Below are 26782 nucleotides of genomic sequence, written 5' to 3' on the forward strand. Positions count from 1 at the left end.
TACATATTTTTAAAAAGCTTTCCCTTGGGAATACTATAGCCTTGCAAAGCACCTGGTCAGTTATAATGTCTTTCTGTAAATGTTACTCCTTCAAGGTTTCAGGCCTGCTTGAATACAATAGCTGGTTCAGTCTTGTAATACACGTCTTTGTTCTTCTTGCAACATTCTCCCAACAGCTGCGTCTTATCTTGATAACATTTACAAGGCCAATTGTCCCAAAGGAAGGAGAAGAAGATTTTCAATGCTTTATACATTTAATTTCCTGACCCAGCAGATAATCGTTAGTGAAAAACATAAGCTTGCTGAGCTGGCTACTGCCAGGGTCAGAGTTCAAATACACTGCAGTTCCAAAGCTTCAAGCAATTACATGTAAAATCATTCTTATTGTCATATTAATAATAGAATAAAATGCATTATACACTATTTGCTTTTTAACTAGCACTTTATATATGTTCAAATACATATTTTTCTAACATTTTCCTCCCTTTTAATACTTTTTATTTTATTCTGAAATATAAACAATGTTATTTCGTCTCCTAGCCTTGTTCTTTTAAGGACTTTTAACCAGGTAAGTCATTTTAGTTTATACTTTGGAAAGAATTTCATCTGAAATTAATTTTTTTAACTCAATGTCTTGGTACAAAGTTTCAGTTACAGATATATCAATAAAATCTTTGATTAATCTTTTCATGCAGGGAATCCCACAACAGACACATGCTCCTAATAGGAGCAGACCCACACAAATGGCAATCAAGATGTTCATTAGGATAGAACCCCACCCACCAAACAGATTCTGGAAAAAGTTCGTCAGTGGGTTTGGGCCTGGTTCAGTCATGGCCGATACCTGCTGTATTACCTCTAGGTGGTCATTAATTTCATGTCGATTGTCTGGTATAAACGCACAACATTCTTCTTTGATAAGCGCGCAAGTACCACCTCTCGCCGCTAGGGTGAAGTCAAGAGCCATTCGATTTTGTAGCACAACAGTTTTCATTGCATTCAGTTCATTAGTCACTAGTTCGAGAGCAGAAAAAGTTGCATTACTCATTACTTCGAGAAGTTTTGACAGCTTTTTCAACTCCCAGATCGATTTGACTGCTCCATATGCTGGAAGTATTCCAGCCCAGGATATTACACTGTCACTCAAGTCCATGTGAGTCAATTTTTATCTATTCTTTACGGAATGATGGTCTTTCCAACCAGCTTCGATTTGTCCCACTGGATTTACAGGTTTTCCGATTGGACCTTCAGGTTTCCAGGCTACATCTCTCACATTTTGTATCTTACCCAGAGGTAATTCTGCAGTATGTCTTATGGCCGGAACCAGATAACCCAAAAAACAACTGCCGGACCAATTCTCAGGTAGCCATTTGTATGCCTTTTTCCCACAAACAAAATAACAGTTTTCTACTTTAGTACTGATGCGGGTTAATTCTGCATGAAACATTTTCTTGTCTATAATAGACAGTTGTTTATGTAAAACAGGATTTTTCTGCACTTTACTTAATGTTGTTTTCATTAAACTCAAATATGAATCATAATTCGTATTACAAACAGTGCCTCTATCTTTAACTTTAATGTAACATTTATAAGATATGGTTATATTACAGTTACTCCAACCCACTTGAAGTGTATCATTCTTATAGAAACATACAATTCCCTTCTGTGTGATAGGCAAATACAATGCAATTTTGTCTTGTGATCTTACAGATCCTGTATCAAAAAGTAAATTCTCCCAAGTCTCATTTATCCCCAAGGGGACAGCGGACATTAACAGTCCTCCATATGCTGTTGGTATAGCAGTACAAACCCAGCAATTTGAAATGTTCATAGTCTCTACATATACACGCTTCATAGCTAGGTATGTGTTAAAGTTTGGATGCCAGTCTATAGACAGTTCATCACGTTTCTCCACTTTCACTTGTGTGGTCACATGTAGGAAAAACCACAACAAAAGGAAGGTCATCACAATCATAGTCAATAAATGCATAGTCAACAAGATGATTAAACAACATCTTTGGGGTTGATCTGTATTTTTACTCGTTTTGCTCTTGGCCATCCTGCCTTTGTTGTGTATCAGTCACAAAATGTTTATCAAGTTGAAAATTCTTTACCGGTTTACAGTGCGTCAGATGGACCCAGGACATTCTCTCAGCAACTTTGACTGCAGTAGGCATTGCCAACAGTACCTGGTACGGTTCTTCCCACTTTGGACTCGCCCAATTCTTCCTCTTCGTAAGCTTCAGCCACACCCAGGTCCCCGGAGTCAGCACTGCTTCCAACGGTCTGGTCTGTCTTTTATCTGAAAAAGAGTTCAACTGTAAAACAGTTTTATTTGTTAACAGTTTTCTCATGTAGCTAGCTAATGAGCTGTCAGCCTCTAGTTCTGCAGGCATGAGAGCTTTCCACGGCGGCACATAATATGCCCTTCCAAATATTATTTCAAAGGGAGTCAAACCCTTTACATTTGGAACTGTTCTCATGTTCAGCAGTGCCAAAGGCAGACAGCAAATCCAGTTTTTCTGTGTCTCGCTCACTAGCTTCCTCAATTTGTTTTAGAATTCCATTGTACCTTTCCACCAGTCCTGCAGACTGTGGGTGGTAAGCACAATGATTCTTTAAGGAGATTCCAAAGAATCTCCCAAGCTGGTGGATCGTCTGATTAACAAAATGTGTCCCATTGTCACTATAAATCCTTTCCGGTATGCCAAATCTAGGAATTATTTCTTTTACTAGGGCTTTTGCCACTGTTACTGCATCCGAATTTTTAGTTGGAAAAGCTTCTACCCATTTAGAAAACATATCTATAATTACTAAACAGTATTTTTTCCCTTCACATTTATTCAACTCTATGAAATCCATACAAATAGTGTGGAACGGATATGGTGGTGTAGGAAAACTCCCTTGCTTGGGTTTGAATGCCCCTTGTGCATGATGTTTGTTACAAGTATGGCATGCTGCACTAATAGTTTTGTATAATTTATGAATCCATTATGTTTGGAATATTTGATTTACTAACTGTACCATCCCCTGTTGAGACATGGCACTGCCCATGGCTCAACAAAACTACATATCTAAATAAATTAGACGGTAAGATTGTTTTTTTCTTTGGAGACATACAGTCCATTTTCAAGGATTGCCTCGTTTCTCCCATTTTGTTTCTCTGCTTTTGTAGTTAGTGTCTGCATTGTTTTTAACATTTCTAGATCTAAAATCTCAGAGGGTTGTAATTTCTCGGTTAAAAGTAAAGTTTCTGAGTCTGAGGCTGCTTGCTTTGCAGCTGCATCAGCTTTTGCATTTCCTTTTGAAGTTCTATCCTGTTGTTTTGTATGAGCTAAATATTTACAAATAGCTACTTTAGTAGGTAACTGAATAGAATCTAATAGGTTCAAAATAAGTTGCACATGATTAATCGGTTTACCATTAGATGTTATCATTCCCCTATTTTTCCATTGTTGCGCAAAAACATGAACTGTAGAGAAAGCATACTGACTGTCAGTATATATGTTCACACATTTATCTTTAAGCTAGAGTGCAAGCCCGTGTTAAAGCTATCGATTCTGCTGCTTGAGCAGATAGGTTATGCTGTAAAGGTTGGGCTTCTAAGATCTCTGTATCTGTAACTACTGCATACCCCACTAGATTTTTCCCTGTAGGACCCCTTTTGCACGAGCCATCCACGTAAAATGTCACCTTGGCATCATCCAAGGGCATATCAGTGAGATCTTGTCTGGGCAAAGTTGTTTGCTCAATTTCCTGCAGGCAGCTGTGCGTGCCATCCACAGGGGTTGGAAGTAACGTTGACGGGTTTAAAGTTGTACAACGTTCAATTACCATATGAGGTTGGCTCAGCAGTATGGTCATACATGAAAGATGTCTAGCAGGAGAAAGATATGCTATTTTTTCTTGCAGTAAAATTATCGCGACTGCATGAGGCACTCTCAATGTGAGAGGGTGGAATAACACCACTGAGACCGAAGCCTGTACTGCCATCGCAGCTGTGACCACTGCTTGCACACAGTGAGGCAACGACCGTGCCACTGGGTCTAACTGTGATGAATAGTAAGCTATGGGGCGTTGCTTATCCCCATGCTGTTGCGTCAAAACTGACGTCATATATCCCTGTTTACAATCTACGGTCTGAAAGAATCGTTTGTGGTAATTTGGAAGTCCTAAAACTAATGAAGAAGCTATCAATTGTTTTAGTCTGCAGAAAGCTGTTTCTGCTTTGGGTGTCCATTGTAATAAATCTTGTGCTGCCATTGGTGTTTTATATATTAAATCAGCCAGTGGAGCAGATTCTAAAGCATAGTTTGATATCCAGCTTCGGCAAAAATTAGTTGTTCCCAAGAAGGACATCATTTCCTTCTTGGTTGCTGGTTTAGGTGTTTGTAAAATTGCTGTTTTTCTGTCTTCGTCTAATATTCTACCTTCATTGGATATTACATATCCTAGGTATCTAACCTGTTTTTTTCCAAAGCTGTAACTTACTTTTGTTTACTTTATGTCCTTGTGCTGCTAAAAATTTCAATAACGCTATAGTATCCTCCCTGCATTGATGCTGGGTGGGGGCTGCTAGCAAGATGTCATCTACATAAAGCAGAATCTGACTACCTCCTGGTGGGGTAAACCCTGCCAGGTTGCTAGCCATTTCTTGTGCAAATATTGTTGGACTTTTACAATATCCCTGTGGTAGCCGAGTATAGGTATACCTTTTACCCTGGAATGTAAATGCAAACCAATACTGGCTATCAGGATGTATAGGTATTGAAAAGAAAGCATTGCTTATGTCTATTACAGTGAAATATTTTTGTTGCAGCTTTAAATCGTTCAACAAGGTGTGTGGGTCTGGCACCGTAGATGCTCTAGGTATTATTGCATTGTTTACAGCTTGTAAATCCTGTACCATCCGCCATTTCCCGTTTGCTTTTTTAACAGGAAATAGAGGGATATTACATGGTGAATCAAGAGATTCTACCAGTACTCCTTCCTTGAGTAATGCTGCTATTATAGGCTTGATTCCTTGCTCTGCATCTTTCCTCAAGGGGTATTGTCTTTTTTGTGGTCTAAATGCTGATTTTGGTGTAATAGTAACTGGTCCTGCTGTTTGAATAAGTCCTGCATCTGATTTGCCTGCTGACCAAAGAATCTCTGGTATATCACACAAGGCTTTTTCTTTTTCTTCTAATAAGAATGCTAATCAGCTGTCTTCGCTAGTTTGTAAGTGTACAGCTGGATGTGTCTGTGTTAGCCAATTCAATTTCTGTTTTTGTATTCCCTGCTCTGATAATTCTAAATCAGTTTGTTTTTCCCATCTTGTTACTTTTTCTCCTAAGTCTTCCCATTTCATTTTCTTGTTTTTTGTTAAGCTGACATGCGGTAGTCGATTAGATTTGTACAGTGTTATGAATTCCTAAGGTAATGAACAGCTTACCACACTGTTTCCCTCAGTATCCCAATACAAGGTTCATAATACTAATCTGTTAGCAGGATTTTTGAATAATTCTTGCTCATATTCTTTATCAGGTCCTGGCATGCTACAGTAGTATAGAGTACAGTGTAACAAATGCTGTCGGTCAGTGTCAAGGGAGGGGGCCTTACTGATGGCTATGTTCATCAGTTCCTCGGTTACTGCCCCTGGACCAGTCGTAACTAGGTCCTGGCTGTACCAGTAAAAAGTCTCACCCTCCGGTCGCACCACAAAAGTATCCATTTGTCTTTGTGCCTCCATACCCTGCATGGTGGGAGCTACTGCTATGCCAAATATCTGCATAAGATCTCTTCCCAGTAGGTTTACTGGACATTTTGCAGAAACTACGATTTTACTTTTCTGAGTCATACCTGAAACAGGGTCAGTTATTGCTATATCATGGGAGAGTGGCTGCCTATATAGCTGTCCGTTTGCTGCTTTTACTGATATATAATCAGGTGATTCGGAATATTCTGGTAACTTGGAGGGGTGTATCAAAGTCTGTGATGCTCCTGAGTCACATAGGAATTTTACTTCCCTCCCCTCCACCAGAAGTGTGACTTCCGGTTTTGTGTCTGCCAGATAGAGCTCCAAGCTCAGTAATGCCAAATCTAAAATTTCACTTTCTTCATCCTCCATATCTACTTGCACTTCCTCTATTCCTTTTACTACATTTACATTTGTTTTTTGTTTGTTAGCCTTTCCTGATGATTTCTGACTTTCATCACTATCATATAGTTAGTCCTTATCATCCTTGCTTTTTGTAGTCACCTTTTATTCTGCCTGCAATCCCTCGCTAAATGTCCTTTCTTTCCACACTTAAAGCACTCACCTTTCTTTTTTCTCTCTTCAAAATCTTCTGACCGTTTGTCAGATTGTCTGTTTCCCTGGGCATTTTTCTTACCCTTTTTACTGGACTGTACTACAAAAAACTCAGCCCCGTCTTCAGCAGTGAAGACTTGTGTCTTTTTTTTTTTTTTTACTATTAAAGTGTCTTTCGGCATGTCTAGCATATTCAAGTAAGGCTTGTAGCCTACTTGTTCCATGATCTATCATATGCTTCATAATGAAGCTACTGATAGGTGCAATGTAACCTTTCAAAAACGCATTTTTCAGTTGTTGTTCATATGAGGTATCATGTGTCTGATTTTCAGGAATAGCCATACCACTATGGTTATTGAAACATTCCAATAATCTACCATAATACCCATCTACAGTTTCATTCTCTTGTTGTATGCATTGGTTAATGCAAGTCCAATCTGCTCTAGGTTTCCATTTTTCGGAAATTCGGTCTGTAAGACCTTTTACTCTGTTGTTTAGTTCTGCGTCACTATGTGGGAGTGGTTTAAGCTCTGCATTACGAGGATTCCAGGTGCCACAAATCATGTGCCCGTCTGGACCCACAATTTGTCTAACTACCTTTTTTACTTCTTCCCCATTCAAGTGGTAACTCAGTCTCATACCTTGTAAATCTTGCAAAAACTTCGTGTAATTGACTTTTGGATGGGGGATTCCCTCTGTAGCTTTCCGAATATCTTCCGGTGTCCATGGTCTGTACACTAGAAGAGTTGGGTCCTGCCCTTCCTGTCCTGCTTGAGGATTTGGTACCTCGATAAGTGGACAGATTTTTTTCCTCATTTTCCTCTAGTGTGTTTTTTCCTATTTGATACGAGTCTGTGTCCCCAAGTGTTTTACGTGTCCGGGACCTAGTTTCAATAGGATCTCTAACAAATGGTTTTAGTGTCATTGTGACATCAGGATAATGTGGAGGTGGACCAGCTTGTCCACCTGCTTCATATCCTGAAAAAGGCATCGGAGGGGGCGGGGGAGGAGGAGCCGTCGCTATTACCATATTATTATCCTCTTTATCTAAAAATAACGTCTTAGCATTTTTAGTTTTCTGTTCCCTTCGGTTTACTTCCTCAATCCACCTGTGTGCCTGAGGAATGCCTAATCGTTGTTGTTTTTTTGCCTGACCTTCTGCGTCAGATTTAAGTTGTTTTTAGAGTTTAACTAATGAAATTTTATCCAATTTACCATCGAATCCGTATTTATTAACCCATTTTGTATAATACCTAACATTATCAGCCCGTTGTAATTGCATATATTTTGCATCTTCAGTTAGGGCCGGATCTCGCGATGTTTTAGAGCACTGATTTCCCATATTAAAAGAAAATGTTACGTAACCCTTTTCACCACGTGGTATTTCAGTTTCTTACACAGTTTATTTAGAATGACTGCCTACCTTATTCTGTTTCCCTGATCTCTGACAAAATATACAGTAATTTCCTTTTGTCCCTGATCTGTATAACAAATCTTCTGACAATAATATTTAATGCAACCTAGTCCCTGATCTAAAACAGAAAAAAGGCAAATATCTTCCTACCTGAGCCTCCTGAGTCGACCAGTTCGAGACCGCTCTTCGGCCGCAGATCAGAAAGTGGCCAGCCACTTAAAACGGCAATTCAGTCGGAGGTCTTTTATATTTCAAGAAGAACCGTTTCGGTAGCTTCTCCTGTGCAGTGTTCGACCACCGGTACACTCTGATCTGTAGCTGTCCGAGGGTTTCCGGTCCGAAGGACCAAACTGTTAAATAAAAATAAAGATTACAACACAGGAGGCTCAGATGCAAAAATTTAATAGTGTACACCAGGAGGCAAAAAACGTACAAGTATAGAATTTTGTCTGACATGATACAGGAAGTATACAATTCTTATAGTTTCTACTTTCTAGTTTGTACCCACCTTTCTGATGTCGTTAGTCACAGGGCACCTACATCACTATGGTTTACAACATCCTATTCATAAAGATTGCTGATGTTACATATTTTTAAAAAGCTTTCCTTTGGGAATACTATAGCCTTGCAAAGCACCTGGTCAGTTATAATGTCTTTCTGTAAATGTTACTCCTTCAAGGTTTCAGGCCTGCTTGAATACAATAGCTGGTTCAGTCTTGTAATACACTTCTTTGTTCTTCTTGCAACATTCTCCCAACAGCTGCATCTTATCTTGATAACATTTACAAGGCCAATTGTCCCAAAGGAAGGAGAAGAAGATTTTCAATGCTTTATACATTTAATTTCCTGACCCAGCAGATAATCGTTAGTGAAAAACATAAGCTTGCTGAGCTGGCTACTGCCAGGGTCAGAGTTCAAATACACTGCAGTTCCAAAGCTTCAAGCAATTACATGTAAAATCATTCTTATTGCCATATTAATAATAGAATAAAATGCATTATACACTATTTGCTTTTTAACTAGCACTTTATATATGTTCAAATACATATTTTTCTAACATGTACTAACCTGCAAATGCATTTTATTTGCTTATTGATTCGTGGGCTGAGCTATTGGGCTGTTTGCAAAAGCTAATGTATAAGACAAGTAAAATGTGCAATAGCAAATGTTAGTGTTAAAGCTCTAGTGTTGTGCTATTAGCCCGGCTACAGAGCAAGTGATATATGGTTTTACAGCATCAACAGATTAAGTCATAAACAGCATTTAAATTGTAAGAGTGTGAAACACTTAATGATGAAATAGTACAGCTGAGTATAAATGAGACCACGCATGAAAGCAGTCTGCTACTACATGGTTGGACTATATTAAGCAGTACAGTTTTATGTAAATGTTGTAATATATAAGTAAGAGGAGGCTTTATACTTGTTGGTCTGTCTCTCTGCATGGCAAGAGAGTGCCAGTGTGGTTGTTAGCCTTATCTTTGAAAGTATTAATAAAGTGGAAATGAGTTAAGAATTGGTTTTAGAACAGTGATAACAGAAGGGTGAAAAGTAAAACTACAGGTACATTAAGGAAAACCTTTGTGTTTCGTCATCATAGTAATGTTACAACACAGGCAGATATTTCATAAAGTATACAGTTTACTCATAAATCCACATTGCATTTCAGTAAAGAAAAGAACACGAGTCATTCAGAGAAAATGTTTCAAATGATCCAACATAGTGGCACTTGTCAAATATTTCTCCTTGGACCTATTCTTTTCCATTTAGTTATGTCTGATATGTCAAACAATGAATTTGGGTTACGAAATTTGCAGGAGGCTGTAAAGAGAGTTGAATAGAGTCCAACATAAACAGTAACACTAATAATTAACTGAAGTTAATTACAAAATCAGGCATCAAAAAGAAAACCAGTCTACAGAGATAATATGTCCTAGAAAAATTATTATTTTTGTAGTAAAGTTTATGAAAGAAACCAGTTTGGATGTTACTGTCAGGCTATCTGTGATTTGATTTTTGGCATTCAAATTTCTAGCATGATAATGAAACCATATGCAACACTGTCTTTCCATCCTTAAAAAGATAATAAAATCCGTGTATCATTCTGAGATAGTCTCACTATTGGAACTGATTGGAATTTGATTTCTGCATCTGTATCTCCTTAACATAAACATATAAATAATGTGGAAAGAGTACACAGGTAAGTTGCAACTGACATGTTTAAATCTCATAATGACATAGTTTATTCAATATATTTGCAGATTCTCAGGTAAGTATAGGTTACTTGCCTTTGTAGGCCATTTTAAGCCTAGCCAATTTCCCTTTTAATTGTGAGAATCAAACCCATATATCTGTGAGGAAAGTAGCTTAACCATTTTGCCAACCAGAACCTATAAATTTGCAACATTATGGTTGGAATAAAGGATAACAGGCACCTTTCATGAATAATTGCATTGTCTTATGGTAATACTACTAGAAGTGTAACATTTATAATTTCAATATTTACTTAACAAGTGCCTGTATTGATGGATTACTGTATAACTAATAGGATACTGATGCCTTAGAAACAAATGTAAATGGCAGTTTTTGAGTTAAGTTTTACTTTGCTGAGATTAAGAGGCAAGTGCATGTAATAGCTCATGGTCTTAAATTCAAATCCCTTTTGATCCTGATGAAACTTAAACAAGACCATCAACATGGTTATGTGTAACTTTTTAAAATTATTTTGAGACTAAAAACTACAGAAAAGGTTGAGTCAACTATAACAGACAATGAAGATCAGAGAGTAAAAATCACTCTGAGGAACACAAGGAGACCAAACCAAACCAAAAGGCAAGGATTCCTAGTTTGAAGTACATTGACTCTGGTTGACTCTTAGTATTTTTACCTGAAGTTATACAGGCACTTTTGCTGGTGACACCAAGATGATGAACACGTTGGTGTCCTGACGGGCAATAAAAAGGAAGGTAAAAACAGGATCATTTAAGTAAAAAGTCATTGCATATCTGATGAATTTCAAAGTAGTAAAGTGCTTACTCAAATATTCATTGTAATAACGTTCTAGAAAAATGGATATGATAAATTGAATGTAGATGGTTACCAAGCAGATGTTGAGCCTGTGGATTGTATTATCTGATATATTTATGCAGCTGAGCAGTATACCATTGTTGTAGGAGGAGCCAGCATGATATTCTGCCTCAGAGTGTGAGGAATATCAGAAGAAAGAAAGAAAGAAAGAAAGAAAGAAAGAAAGAAAGGAAGGAAGGAAGAAAGAAAGAAAGAAAGGAAGGTAGGAACTGGTGATGCTGCTATAAAAGTTCATTTATGAAATATTGTTTGCAGGACTGAGTCCAGTTCTGGAAGATAAAATTCTGTAAAATCATATATAGATTGCAACATATGCAAACACTGGAAAAGCTGAATCACGGCCTAAGCCTGACTCTGTGTGAAGCAAAAATACCAACATAACTTAGTCTGAGGAGAGGAGAGGATGCAGCTGCTTGTGGTTTTTTTGTAATGGAAGACCACGCATAAAGTTTCAACATTTATCTGTTTAAAAAAAATAAAAGCAGTGTCAACAGCCAAAAGACCATCTGCTTTTACTCATCCACATATAAATCTAGGTAAGTATGCAAGATGCTATGCATCCCTATATTAACACCACCCACAGTGCATGCATAAGCTACTCATTAAAGGCTTAGGACATCACAGATGTTGAAAATGTACATACATACACCTATTGACGAGGATAAAGTATTTAAGGGTATATTAGCACAACCAAACATGCTAAATAGCACATCTGCAGGATGAAAAAAACAGACACATACATGAGACAGTACAGAGAGCAGGCATAATGTACAGAATGCAAACATGTATCCTAAAATGCTGGCCCTACAAACAGAAATTCCACTTTGCTGTCATTTAAAATAAATAAGTGGACACCAAAACATACACAAAGAAGGCTGCAGACTAGATTAAACAGCATCCAAGCAACTATCTACTGCATAATTCCAAACATATGATCATACATACAGCATAAAATACAAAGTCAAATCAAGGAGATACCATTACAATAATGATAAGCCAGTGCATCACATACTCAAAGGTGGAAGTCACACTTGTTAGTGTAAAGCATAGCAGAGTGCTTGAAACAAATCTGAATACAAATAGATCTAGTAATTGCACATGCATCAGCTCTGTGCACATATGAAGGCAACGAGTGCAACATCCTCTGTCTTCCCAGAGGACGCCTTGCTCCCCAACACTACTAATAAAAACGAAAAGATCGACTCCCTGATAAGTTTGCATTGGTGATATTGTGAAAAATGAGCAGGTGTGTGTGGACAGTAATCAGGGGAACAAGTGGGGTGTTAAGCAAGTTAGATAGGGAGAAGCACCCACACAAAAAAAGTATAGAAAACATCTCCAACTACTAAATAAGCCTCTATCCATATAAAAAGTATGCATAAATTGGGATATGATATCTCTTTTAAGAAAATGTCACTAAATATAATGAATCTTTGAAACTAAGAAATAAAACATTAAGTGTGTGACTACATAAATACGTCACAAACTTATCCGCGTGCAGAATTTATTGTAGCATATGATTATGATTTTACAGTGTAAGTTTTGAAAATAAAAGACAAAATAAGGGTGGGTTTGTTCATAGAAAAATAAAAAAAATAAACATACAAGTTATTGGTAACAACAGAATAAGAGCATTGCATGTATTAGGCACAGGAGAACACTTTCAAAGAATATGAAGATAAAGATAAAATGTGGACTGAATTTATATGACACTGTACTCAGTAGGAAAGTGGGTAGAAAGCCTAGAATTGGTGTGTCCCTTTTCCATCAATAGGTACAAGTGATGGTACTGCCTACCTATAAATGGAAAATAAAGCAGAGCATTGCATGAAAAGAGGAACAGCGATGTTCTTATCGAATGGAAAACAGCACTCACAGATTAGAACTTGCTGTTAGATATGGGCTGGTTTCAGTTGTTTTAAATAGATATATAGATTCCCAAAGTTGCTTATCTATGAAAACTGAAATTCATGAATAGAGGATTAATTGGAGAGACAGGTATTTCTCAAAAAGGATACCACTGCTCTGGAAAAGACTCCCCATCCACATAAAACAAAGCTCATCCCTGTCCATATTCAAATGCAACTTGGATCAATGGATGAGAAACAGAAAATTTACCCCACGACTGCTATCTGTACTGCTAACAGACTGAGGCAGCTATTAAATGCTTTATCCCATCCATGGGTCACCTCAAATTATCTATGTATGATCCCTTGCATGCGACCTCTCAAATTATCTATAGTATGATCCCAGCTAAAATATACACAGGGGTAACATATAATTATTGACCCAGGGATGGGTAAGGACAATCTAACAGCAAACTGGATAGGTTAATTCAAGCACCAAAAGGGAAACTGAGTAGGCTTAAAATGGCCCACAAGGGCAGCTAGCCTAGAATTACCTATGGACCCAAGAGTGTAAAAAGAGTTAAAACTAGCTGTAAAGTTAAGCTGTTATTACACACATGCACATATACTGCTTGATAGCCAGTCTCATCTCATTTAATATATGATTTTCCTATTTTTTTAAATAATGAACATTTGTGCTCACGTTATTACTTCAAAATTCATAAGGTACACCACAGCTTATTGCTTCACTAATGCTGTTTCTACTTTCCTTTTTGTCACCCTTCATGACGCTAACCTGTTTCTTTAAAACAAAAATGTAAAGTATAAAAGGCATAGTCAGTCCCAGATTTAAATTTGTCTATAAAATATGAAGTGACTTACACACTCACACACACACACACACACACACACACACACACACACACACACACACACACACACACACACACACACACACACACACACACACACACACACACACACACACACACACACACACACACACACACACACACACACAATATGAGTAATCCTAGAATAGCAATTTAATAAATAAATAGTATTAATAAATAGCAATTTGACTTGCTCAGTGTCTTACAGACTATGCTGAATGTATCTTGTTTATATTGCGTTACCTTAAGTAAAAAGCATGTTCCAACACTGCATCTGGTCTGTGCCAGATGCCAGCAGTAAAGAGCCGTGGGTTTCATTCCCTGGTCCTTGAATTTGATTCCATCAGTCTCACTTGCATGTTATATAAATTTAAGCAAGTCATGTAACCAGACCAGTGCGCCAAAGAAGAAAAGCTCTTGTGCTTAGTACGTTTATTGATTTCATAACATGCATAAAATAAAAGAAACGTAAGCTGGTGACAAGAACACAAAGAAATAGTTACAAAGAATGACAACATCAGTACATCAGCGAATGCATGCAGCTGCTTAAATGTTTGGAAAGAAATCAGAGAAAGTCATAGGTAAGAATGTTGGCACACATTTTGCTGAAGAAAAATGAAGTGTGATGTACATAACTCTTGCAACAAGGAATATCAGTGATTTAAGAGGTAGAAAAGCAGAAGCAAGAAGCTTATGGAAAAGAAGGGTATAAGTTGTTAGAAAAACAATAATGACAGTCAAAATATTTACAAAGCATGTGAATTTTGGTGGGGATGAGATAAACATATTTCCCTTGCTGTTAGTAGGGAAAACAAAACATTTCATGTGGCTTATTAGAAGTTTAAAATGAGAAAGTCTTAAAATCCCAGCATAACACAGTTTCAGACAAGAGTGACACCCATTACCATAAATTAGGTGCTACCAGCATTCCCAGCCACATGGTTCCACACCAGCATAGACTTGGCATGGGATATCAAAATCTAGCAAATCAGACATCAGCAGCATCTACCATAGTCACTGAAATATTAAACTTTATGATAAATATTCTTGGAGTTGAGGCTTTCAGGATCCTTTCTGCCCTGTTCTCTAATTGTAGCTGTCTTTGGTTATACTGTTTTTCATCTAATGTGTTATATTTGCATTAAGCTTTCCCACGGTGAGTGATGTCCTTCATAGCTTAATATGCAAGATAAAGATAGACAATATGATCGATTTAAAGCTGTTTGTAGCAAAGGTGGATCAACAACAACATTATTATCACATAATCAATTCCAGCTGATCAGTTTGGCATGCAAAAGGGCAGAGAAATACATCCACTGAAGCTTGTTGACATCTTTAGAAACAGAAAGTATGATCTCGGGCAGCAGCTGTTCAACTTCTGATTCAGTTTGTTTAGTTTGCAAGTCACTGTACACCACTGTGAATAATCAGCAGCCATAATACCTAGTCCTGCTATGAAACATCTGGACACTGCTATTCCTACTATAAAACATCTGGACACTGCAATGCCTCCATGTGCATTATTAACAGCATGACGTTTCACATGAGTAGCCTCTACAACATTATCCCAGCAGAAAGTTATGAATGAGTTTAGTTTCATATAGATACGTTCCATGTGCCTGTGATTGTAAAGAATAAAAGAAAAAAAAGATCTTACTGCTAGTAACTTCTGTATCTGTCCACATCAGTACAGATAATAGCACAGTTTGCCTCTAGTTACCCTTTTCATGTTAAACTGACATCACCCACAAATCCATAAATCGTTGTTTTAGAAGTAAACAATAATGTATGTGAGTGATATCCACTGTAAAATGTTAAATATGATGCTGCACTTTGGGAGCTCCAAGGTACAGATGAAGAAAACTGTAACTGTAACCCATACTATCTAAGACGGATTAGTGACCAGATCACTGGAAAGGGCTGGAATGGATGGTTGGAGTGAGTGGCCAATGCCAACTTGTGCATCTGGGAGGGAATAAGGTAGTCCAGTCCATTGTAATGCAGATATCTTCTAGAGAATGGTCACTTAGCATGCCAAGAATATTTCCTAGGCACTGTCTGTGAGTGGTCATCATAGGCCATAATGCATAGGTGTGAAAGCAGTCATGTGCATCATGGAAGTGTAGCATGGTCATGCGCATCATGGAAGTGCAGCATGCCATTGCATGTCACAGCAGTCATGTGCATCATGGAAGTGTAGCATACTGTTGCATGTGGAAGCAGAAATGCACATGGAAGTGTAGCATGCTGTTGCATGTCGCAGCAGTCATGTGTATCATGGAAGTGTAGCATCCTGTTGCATGTGGAAGCAGTCATGTGTATCATGGAAGTGTAATATGCTGTTGCATGTGGAAGCAGTCATGTGCATCATGGAAGTGTAGCATGCTGTTGCATATGGAAGCAGTCATGTGCATCATGGAAGTGTAGCATGCTGTTGCATGTGGAAGCAGTCATGTGCATGGAAGTGTAGCATGCTGCCACATGCATCATGGAAGTATAGTATGCTGTTGCATGTGGAAACAGTCATCTGCATCATGGAAGTGTAGCATGCTGTTGCATTGATGAGCACATGTCAGGCACTGGGTTAGGATTTAGGTCTTAAGAAGGAAAACACCAATCTAGTTGGGTGACAGCCTTGGTCCTGGACTCTGGATTTTTCTTATCCATATCCCCTGATGCTGAGAAGATGAGGGTGAAATGGATGGTTCAAAGGAAGAAGATAGGCTACTTTGTTGCAAGGACAGGGAGCAAAAAAAAACATGTCACTAAAAAGACACACTGTACTTCTTGAACAGAACAGCAGCATACGACTGACTCAGAAATTTGACACTGACCAGGATTCATGAACACCGATGAGAAACAAGGAAAAGTATGTGATTCAGAAAACAGCATTACATTTTGCAGCTGGCTGGAATTGAATGTTGGTAGCATACTGATGATTGTCTAGTGAGCTGTACTGTATGCTAATGAAAATGCATGGGGGAGCAATTCAGAAACATATAATACCATCGCAAACATGCCGCATTTACTTTAGATCTGAATTCTAACACTTGCTGGAATACAGCCACAGGAAAGCTTTAGAAAATGTTAGGGGTTGCTGAAGTCATTGCAAACCTGCATCTGCAGAAGACTCTCAGATAAGGTGATGCTGCTGCTGCCAGCCATCACTGTCAAAGGTGTAGGGTTTATAGACCATGTTTGATGTCCCATGAGCTGCATGAAACTGAAATACTCAACCACTACCATGTAGACAGGAACATCATACAGATAAAAGTAGAACTCTGCAAGCCCCATCTGAGGACCCATGGGAGTCACAGAAAACCCATCCTAATGGATACTAAGGTATGTGTGGATTTTCATATTTTATCTTCAGGAACTTTTCATTGACCTACAAGGGACACAATGGGGGTTTCACAGACCTCTGCCTCAAGAATACTCCACCAGTTCCTCACTGCAGTGCTTGAACATGTGTGAGAACATATCTGATTTCCATTAAACCCAATTCAAGTACAGTTTGGACAATTGGATTGAAAACCAGAAATTTGTCCCTGGTTTGGCACCTATTTATCTAATGCTAACAGGTAACCTGTAAATGGTTCATCTCCCAGACCCCTACTTGTAAATGTTTCATCTCCTAAGACCATGCTTACACTTATCAAGGGTACCAAAACTTGTCAGTGATTTGGGATGCATGGCTAGGCTTAAAAAGGTCCTTGTGTTCATTAGCCTAGTAAACACCTATGAACCTATGTACTCCAGAGGAGAGAGCTACCACCATGCCAAATTTCTATAGTGTAGCCCATTTCCCTGAGGTACTGGGGTCATTGACTTTACCCACATTGAAATAACAGCCCTACCTGGTGAACTGTGAAGGAGTTATGTGAAGAGAAAATGATATTACTCCATTAACTGTCAGGTGGTCTGTAATGTACAAGGTATCATCTGTGATGTGTATGTGCAGCCCACCAGGCAGTTTCCATGACTCCAGCATATGGCACACCTGTGACTTGTACCTAAGGTTTGCAGGAGGAATCTTCCCACAAGGACAACTAGTGAGGGATACAGGATATTTAATATTTATTTATTATTTATTTGACATTTGTTGACCAGGTTAGTCTGACTGAGCTATCACCTTTTTCAGTGGACACCCGGGCAGAAAAGCTCCACAGTTAATACATATGCAAAGTATAACACAATATTAAAAATGTTAGTACATACTTTATAATTAATAATGTAAAGGCATCAGAGTTATATACAAAGTTATACAATCTTATCAAGAACACCGGCATTAAGGGTGTAGCTACATAGCCCTAGAACCTTGGTTTATGGCTCCTATGAGAAACCCACACAACACAGTGAGCAAGCTTACAACACTGCACATGCACAGACTAGAAATATCATAGAGTGTATATTTGGATTGCTCAAATCACTGCTCCAGTGTCTGATCCTGGATGCATCAGGAGGTGCCCTGCAATATTATCTTGCCACATCTGTCAAAATACTGACTGTGTGCTACCTTATAAAAATGATACTTAGAAAGCTATTGCAGCAGGATGCTGTGGTACAGGAACTGCATTTCACAGCACCACATTCAGTGGCAGCTGACACAGATGAGGGGTCAGATGAAGAGCCAGTAGCTGAGGGCAATCATGGCAGGTAGAGATGGACACAATATGCCATGGCACTGGCTGAGAGACAAAGAATTGTACATGCACTCATCACTTAATTAATGTAAGTACTAAGCAGATGCAAATAGTAATATACTGATGCATACAAACAAACCAGACATCGCTTACCTATGCAATGGATGGCTACTGTGCGCAACAAAAATAGGCAACCCCAGGCTAGAATTTTCTCAGGAACAGTTGTTAAGGTGTGTGATCAACCTACCACAAACAAACACTACAATATATACATGGAAGTAAGCAGTAAGTATAAATTAATGATACCCAATACAGAAATGTCATAAACATGACTGATATATCCATCAAATACAGGCATCAATGATTATGCATTTAAACACAACAGACTATTGTTTCCGATGCATTTCATGGCCAATCTATGCATTAGGCTAATCAACCCATGTGAAACAACCCCACCAGGGAGGGCAATCTCAGCATCATCTGCACAGGCAGCTGAGCAACATATCTATCTATACAACTATGAGTACAGAAAATAAGTCAGTAAGTAGCATTGTATAAGCAACAATATAAACAACAATGCAAGCAATGAAATGTCTCATTTTTATTCCTTACCTCTCAAAAATATATGAGCTGCAGAAGACAACAAGCAAAAGCAGATGTGAGAATATACAACTACACAAGCAGAGAAACAGTGGTTAACATAAACAAATAAAGCTAGAAATCATTCAAATCAGTGACAGTCTAAACTCTGAAGCATCTTACAATAATAAAGAAATCTATACACATGAATGGGTATGTTGTCTGACCCCCATGAAATACTTTCAAATGACTTGAACAGTATTTATTGAAACATTGCAAGAGAACAGTGCTCATTACAAATATGCATAAATATACTTAAGAATTAGTAGTTGTATATGAAAATACATACTATGAAAGATTTCAAACACTATCCTACATAGTTCTAATTAAAACTGTTGTCAGTAATTATATTCTGCAGCACTTGGGAAACAAGGCAGTCATGCAGTCAGCATGATATAAGTGCCATAGCTGGGGCACTAAACATGGTGATAGACCCTAGACAATGACATGCACATAGGAAGTACAGGAGCAGGGATTAAAAGATTTTTGGCTAGTTAATATCTCACAAGTGTGCCTCGTTAACAGTACTGCTTAGTCAATTATGTGAATTATACTTTCAAATGGTGTGTCAGACAAAAAAAAGTCTTACAAAGAAGTTTTAAGTTCTATTTATTTAGTTAGACTGAACCTTGATGCGCATATTTGTCAACATTTTATAAAAATATTTGAGGTTGATGTGCACATCTCACACATTGAATGAATATTGTCAACAATATGGCTAAAAATGCAGTATGTATACACTGCAAAATGCCAAGTGTGCACTTATGGAAATCTTTAATACATTCCTTGTACAAAGGTGCTACAAGAAAGTAATGTACAACAACTGTTATCAGCAATTTTTGCTTTTCAGACAATTGTTTTACCCACACATCCTTTATCATCTTCACCTTTCCAATGATCACAGTCCCATAGCAAGGATGTACAGAAAAAATAAATTCATGTTTCATTGCACAATGCTCAATACATGTGCTTGAATTTCTCCATTTTTTCATATTCTGCAGCATGTTCCTCATGTCAATGTCTTGCAATACCATAGGTGCAGGGTTCAAATCTTGTGACAGTGTCATCTACATGAAGGTAGGGATCATTACTGTAAACACTTTACTTGCAGAATCCCACAAAGTTGAGAAGCAGTAGGTTTTATCAATTTTTTGGCTTCATTCTGTGCATGACGGTTGCTATTGCAAAGTAGTTTTGGTCATTGATGTCCTGTTGGGAATAACAGTTCATAACCTATGGCAAAAGCTTTAAATTTTATTTTACATGTGCCAACTACTTAGCCATGTGCCACACAAACAAGACTGTCAAAAGAACTCCTTACTTAGTATTTGGGACATTACTGAAAGCAGAAAATTACAATTATGTTTAAACTGCTGCAGTGGCTCCATGTGTGCAAGAAGTGTGTTTTGAATGACAGCTTGCAGGATTTGAATCCACATGAGGGACAGTATACCGTATGTGGCATAATACATATAACCCCTTTTCTTTATTTTAATGTAAGCTATACATGCAATTTATAATGGTGATGTTACAATAAAATTATGGACTGTGTCTGCTAAAACTCATAATATCACCTATGTGTCACCTGGAGTACTCACATCATTGATTATAATAATATCATACTTCTGTGTGCATGCTGTGCAATAAATAGTACATGTACAATATCATGAGAAAACATAACTAGCAAGGTGTGCATGCTGTGCAATAAATAGTACATGTGCAATACCATGAGAAAACATAACTAGCAAGGTGTGCATGCTGTGCAATAAATAGTAGATGTGCAATACCATGAGAAAACATAACTAGAAAGGTGTGCATGCTGTGTAATAAATAGTACATGTACAATACCATGAGAAAGCATAACTAGCAAGGTGTGCATGCTGTGCAATAAATAGTACATGTGCACTACCATGAGAAAACATAACTAGCAAGGTGTGTATGCTGTGCAATAAATAGTACATGTGCAATACCATAAGAAAACATAACTAGCAAGGTGTGCATGCTGTGCAATAAATAGTACATGTGCAATACCATGAGAAAACATAACTACCAAGGTGCGCATGCTGTGCAATAAATAGTGCATGTGCAATACCACGAGAAAACATAACTAGCAAGGTAATAATGTTATTCCACATGAAGAGCACAGCAGCAGTTTGCTAAATGTGTGAACATTGCGTCAGTGCCATATATGTACTTGAACAAGTGCAAAACCTGAGATGCTAATCTTAAGAGGACATCGCCTCCTGTGCACACTGTCAGTCCCTTTCCACAATACTTTACCTACCATAAAACAATAATGATTTTAGCTAAATCAGTAGCACATCACAGACATGAACAAAAACCTGTTCTGACATAAAAATTTCATTCAGATTATTTGCACGGCAGTTAACATAGAGCACTGCCAGTGGTCAGAAATGACTGTAGAGAAATGGCACTAATTGCGCTATGGCAAAAACTCAAAAACAATTATGCGTGCACTAAGACTTTTCTGTCTGCTGCGCAAATAAAATCGGCTTTGGCACATGTTAGCATTGAAGATATGAAAACATTTAATGCAATGATAAAGTTTCCCACAAAAAAATCATCTGTGCCTCAAGTTATTACTCCAGTAAAGGAACACTGAATAGTACAAAAGTTACAAGGTTGTTAGAAGTATGTATATTTCACATCATTTACACATTTGTAGTCATCACATCACACACTTGGAATGTTAGTCCCCTTTGTTGTTAACAGTTAATACGCACAGTTCAGAAGCTCATGTTCCATTTTGTCATGGGTTCGATTCCAAGGTGCCAAACATCCTGTAATACTGCAACAAATTGCATGTAAGAACAGCACAGAGGAACAACAATATCATGCAGGTGATTCCATATTTGTGTCAGAGTGTTCAAGTTATGAATACTATAAACCATCCCTGAGCAAATGGCCCAGAGGTGGGACAGTCTCATTTGAAATTTGACTGAAATATCAACTACAAGCAGCATGAGCTGGAGTCATTGAGGAACATGTATATATAGTGATCAGCACACATGACCAAGTGTGCTGCCACTACTCACCTAAACTGGACATTGAAGAAATAATGCATACATTTAATCCTAGTCCATTTCTGTGCCTTCTCTTAGACAAATATGGTTCTACATGGTGGCCATCGATGCACTTTGGCCAATGCATACAAGATCTGATTTTGGTGCCAATTATCTGCCATTTTTCCAGACATCTTTAAAGGGAACATATGGCAAGTAATAATGGGGGTAGCATTCTATTTAGAGCCAAGAGGTGGTGCCAAGAGGAGTCTAAGATTTTTGAAGCTTCCTTGCCAAATATTACAAACAGAGTTTTTTTCAGGCTGACTATACAGGGTCTCAGTACAAGGCTGAGGCTTGAAATAGTTTAGCCAAGGCTGTTACCAGTGCGGCTGCTGTTGCACACTGGTGACCAGTGCTTTCACCATTACAGTAACTTAAAAAAGGTAAAAACAGGACCTTCTTAGCCGATGGAAAGAATATTACTCAGTTGTGTAAGTATAGGGAACCATAAGCAAGAACTACAGTGCCTTGACATGGCAACACAAAACAAGTCTTTATTATTATTATTTTGTTTTTATGTGTAGCTTCTGCAGAGATTGAAGGAAATTGAGAGGGGCATCTGGAGAGACTACAACTTCTCAGAGAATGGGTTCAGATATGACTGCCATTTCATAATAGCACTGATTTTCCAAATAGGATATAATGTATCTGGGCATCAATTCATGACTGTTTGTCAGACAGCTTCATGAATATCTATACTCTATGTGCAAGTTGTTCTGAGAAGTACAATTAAATCATGCAGCTTTACCGTAGCTAATGGTTAGGTAAAGACACGTGTCCATAGGTTAAATTCTAGACAGCAGAAAATATTCTATAATATTCATTTTACAATTAAATACTTAGTAGCTATACTCATAATGTAGAATAGCATGTACACATTCCAAATATACAGTTAATTTACAATATTCCATAAAAAAGATATAAAAGAGTCACACTTTTTTTCTACAATTTTATAACTGCAAGAACCAAGAATAATAAAGCTTTAGCATAACAGCAATTTATGGCCTCACACAGTCATATCTGTAGTAAATATTTTTTGAAAACTATGTGGAATATGTACTGCTTGGGACATGTTAGCATCACAGAAGATTTATGATATTTTTTCTCTTTTGTGTCTCTCCCCTTCCTTCTTTTTTGCTGTCATTTCTAATATTTTTATTACCTTCCATTGTATTTGAACAATCACTCCTGCTGCATGATGACCACAGTGAGCTAGACTACCCACCAGTCAGTACCTAGGACCACTATCCCTCCAAAACTGGTTGTGACAGTGTCACCACTGTCAGTCCAGACATTCAGCACTTCTGGGTCACAACTTGCCAGTGTTGCTGCCACAATACTTGCACTACCTGTGTCAGGTAGCTCTGCCCTGGGGCCTGGTGTAGTGGTGCCCACTGTGAGTAGTGACTGTGGAGGTGGCGATTATGTCCCCCAACAAGAGCTGACAAAGCTGGTGGAGGAGATTGTAGAGAGGAGCCTTAGTGCCCACATTAGCCTTATGGGCAGAATTCCACAGTGAATTGCCAGATCGCTGGCCCATCTTGCACTGCCCAAGGTGTATACAACAGGAGACAGTGGTGACAGTTCTTAGTGTGAGGAGTAGATTCCCACTATACTTATGATGGGCAGGGATGCACCTCTGAAGTCCCATACATAGACTCAGTCATGGTGTTCTCCAAACGTTTGTGCCCATCACCATCCTTGTCTGTGTTGTATGTCCACCATGTCTGCACCTGCAACCTAACCTACCCTACATACTTACCCCTGTTATCCCCAAATGCCTAACTCAACATTTTTTTCTCTCTCCTTAAACAAAGGGCACTTATCCCCTTCATAAAAAAGTATTCAGTCATACAGAGTATAACAAACAGAAACGCATTTGTGGCACTCCACTGTGAAACAGCTGCCATTATCATCCAACACCGCCCTTTTGAATGTCTCTCTGTTATCACCTTTGTGATTTCCATCTTTGCACTTCTTTCAACTGTGACTTGTCAGAGATGTGACAGCTCAAGTCCCTTCATGACTTCACCTCTGACAACATTTCTATATAAGATATCCAGTCCAGTAATGTGTATGTTGCATCGGTCTTACACACATATATCTCATTCCCTATCATTGACAGTTCATGTACAGTGACCAATATATCACTTAGACATAGACATAACAATTTGGAATACCACAACAAAGTAGTCTTTTTGCTGCCATTCTTACACAATGCTTGGCATTTAGAATCAATGTAAAACAACAGTGAGTTTTACTTGATATCCTATAACAAAAAACTGAAACAGGAAAGGTTCCACTGAGATTTGAACTCATATCACTGGATTCAAAGTGCTAACCATTACACCATGGAACCAGACTAACAAGAACATTCATCCATCTATTTACTTAACTGAATTAACTACTTGAAACTTCAACATGATGTCTTTATTTCTCAAGCAGGGAGGGTATCAGATGAATAAGGTCTCCTAGATCTGATAGCTAAAATGATTTAATCTGGACTAATCCTTTGTAGTTTGTTTCCTGTAACAAAAACTGCTAAGAATTTGCCTTTGGCCATATTTGTGTGGTGCTCTGCTGCATGACAGAAAGCAATAGTGATCTCATTATGTAGAGAAAGTTATTTTCATAAGTATGAATAAAAAACGGTCGTAAAAAACACCAAACTTTTATTATAACCAAATTCAGTAAGTGCTTTCGTCTCCAAACACTGAGACTTCATCAGACTGAATAAACCGCTCTACAAAATACATTTAAATGCTTCAATCACATCATATGACTTATCAGGTTTGATGGCTTAACCCTTTCCTTTTTAGGTAAGCCACAAAATCTTCATGGCTGTTCAACCCTGGTGGGTAACATGCATTTAACCTGACTTGCCATAAATATTCAAGCCAACCTAGTTCTTCTTCTGCATTGAATATTGCCTCATATTCTCTTATTTCACCTAAAGCTAAAATTTAAAGTCTAACTGACAATTCTTTGTTTTATACTGCTTACCTATAGCATTGTTTTCATCTCTGGTCTCAACTGCCCATTTATGCTCAGGCATTCTTTTATTTAATTCTCTACTGGTTCATAGGTTCATAGGTTGGTACTGAGCTATCTGCCTGAAGGCATATATTAGCCCAGCCATGTTGTGCAGTATTCACCACCCCTTTAGTAGTTCCCTAGACCCTTGTACTAGCAGCTAATACCCTTGGCCCCTATCTAGTAGTGCTGTTGGTGTGATCCCTGATGTGAACTTTCTGTTACCCATCAACTCATCAAGGTTCCCCTTGAAGAGTGATAGTGAGGGGCTCTGTCTTACGTCATAAAATGCCCCACAAGACCTGCAGATAATCAAGTACACTATATATTTAGATTTACATGTAAAATTCCCCTTGATATTAATTTTATAATTATTTATTGTGATTTCACTGATACCATCATAAATTAAATCACATAAATTACAAGCTAAACATTTGTGCATTCTTTCATTAGCTACTTTTACTTGTTTGACATTTAACTTGCTCTGAAAGAAGTTCTTAAAACTTCTTTCCCTCTTCTGCACAAAAATGGGGCATTCTCCTATTACCTTACAAACCTCCTGACAGCATTTTAGATCTTCCAATTATCGTTTATAATCCATTTAATAGCTGTTGAATCTGCATTATTAGAAATTTGCATAGCTGGAGCATGGCTAAGATGAGCACTGAATAACAGCACTTTCTCTCTGCTCTGCCTTTACAGAATATCTGTGACAGGATTTTTTGAATTTATCTATTCTAATTTTGTTTTTGTTTTTTTACAAATTTGGAATCTACTAATCATTCTTTAGGATAGTATATACAATTTTTTATAACTTTTTTATTTTTTCCTGTCAAAAAGTACTAGAGAAAATATTTTGACTTCCGACTACAGAATGAGCTACTCCAAATCTACACTTCAAGAAACAACTATTAAGAAGGAACTTCAATCACTATTATCTAATATTCAAGAACCGACAACAAAAATTGATAGAATGGATGTAAAACTGAAAAACTTCAAAGAAAAATGTACCCAACAAATGGAAATGTTACACGAAGACCTTAACAACAAAAGAGACAGATTACTGGTATAGAGACTTCACTGAATGATATGGAGACTAGAATTCAAGAAGATGAGCATAATATAGACATTCTCTTAAAACAAAATACGCTTTTACAAACAAAAAATGATGATCTAGAGAATAGATCAAGAAGAAATAATATTAGACTTTTTGGTTTGCCTGATAATGTTGAAGAAGGTAATATGACAAAATTCTTAACTTCTTGGCTCCCTGAGGTACTACAGCTTCCTGAAGCTCTCTCATATGCGAGAGAGAGCACCCACATGTCCTTGGCTATTACAAAAAAGGTAAATCCAGTTCTACTAAATCTGTTATAGTGAAGTTTCTATCATCTCACAACAAGGAGATAGTGTTAAAGACTGTGTGGGCTAAATCTCATATTGAATATAAAGAAAATATCATACACTTTCATAATGATTACTCATCTTCTGTAATTACCAAAAGAAAGCTTTTTTTTTGCCAATGCTAAAAGAACTAAAGAAAGCCCAAATAAAGACACACCTATTATTTCCTGGCCAGATTAAAAATATTTCTCCAAGATGGTCCAAAAATATTTGATGACATAGATTCTGCCATTACTTTTGTCAAAACAAGAAAACTGCTTGATAAAATAGAGCATATGGATTGGCAAATGCCAGCCTTAAAAGAAATGCTGATAATGGGCCTTGGAAGATTTCTGAACATAAAAAGAAGCTCAAGAATAAGTGATTAGTTAAACTATTTTACAACAGCTTTCATTTGCCTAAGTCTTAATAATTAACCCAGAAGTTGGGGAAGTAGGCATGGTTC

Source organism: Protopterus annectens, chromosome 3.part0 (assembly GCF_019279795.1).
Source record: "Protopterus annectens isolate FY-2018-M chromosome 3.part0, PAN1.0, whole genome shotgun sequence".
Lineage (NCBI taxonomy): Eukaryota > Metazoa > Chordata > Ceratodontiformes > Protopteridae > Protopterus > Protopterus annectens.